This window comes from Penaeus monodon, chromosome 19 (assembly GCF_015228065.2).
Source record: "Penaeus monodon isolate SGIC_2016 chromosome 19, NSTDA_Pmon_1, whole genome shotgun sequence".
Taxonomy (NCBI): Eukaryota; Metazoa; Arthropoda; class Malacostraca; order Decapoda; family Penaeidae; genus Penaeus; species Penaeus monodon.
This window is the reverse complement of record NC_051404.1, coordinates 15854515-15855463: the sequence shown is the minus strand read 5'-3', so window position 1 is coordinate 15855463 and position 949 is coordinate 15854515. Positions and strand designations below refer to the sequence as shown.

The following is a 949-nucleotide window of genomic DNA, read 5'->3' as shown; positions in this document are numbered from 1 at the left end:
TTTTATCACTATCATCTTCCAGTTACTCTGACAGTGAATATGAATCCTGATCATCTCTTGCTCTTTTCCTCCTATAGGGTTTTATTCCAAACTGCTTATTATTTGTACATTGCAACATTCGGTAATTTCTCACACATCCTACAGCCAAGATGTTCACATTTCTGATTTGAATTGCGATTTTTATCATTGCTTTGAGAAGATATAAAAACTGTTTCCTCTCAGAAAGTAATGTTATTTATGATAATGGGAATTCATGAGACAGACAACCTCAATGAATAAAATCTGTGATGAGGTTTTATACTAATACAATTTAATGGTCTAGATTCTCATTTTGACAGAAATGCTAAAAAACAAAGAATTTTCATCCATATGCCTCAAATGTTTCATTCATCATCAAATCATCCCATTGGAAGCAGATCTCTACATTATATGATCTGCTGATAATTTTGATGGACTGCAGTCTGGAATCAACCCAAAATTAAAGGTTCCCAAACACAGCCTTGTAAAATGCCAGCAACACAGAAACCATTTCTGAGAAGCGATAAACTGATGCATACACTCACTATGAGCTAAGTGTGTGTAAAGCCACTGTTTCTCTCATGTTCTTGGTCTTTGTTTTCTTTTTCTCACTTACAATTTGACCTTCTGTATAACTGTAAAACTTATCCGTTTCATAAGTTGTAGATAGCTTATGTTTCAGTATATGGTATTATAAGATAATATATCTATAGCATAGTAACTGTCTAAGTAATGTTGCACATAGGAAATTTCCAAAAAAATAGAGTTCTATGATAACCAAAAAACTATGAAGCCTTGAAGCATACTTTGTCATGTTGTATGCCCTTGTTAAGAGTTTACAAACCTCATAGTGAACTCTTAAGAAACAGAATGAATTAGGCATGAAGGCTATGTACTGAAGTTTTAAGAAGCATAAAATTTATGCAGAAGG

The 949-nt window shown here is 33.0% G+C and overlaps 1 protein-coding gene across 12 annotated transcripts in view; it reads right to left on the bottom strand.

Moving 5' to 3' along the window:
• The window catches only part of LOC119585093 (proteoglycan 4-like), a gene marked incomplete at its 5' end in the record, with an annotated part of 27907 nt that overhangs the window by 21044 nt on the left and 5914 nt on the right, over positions 1 to 949 (bottom strand).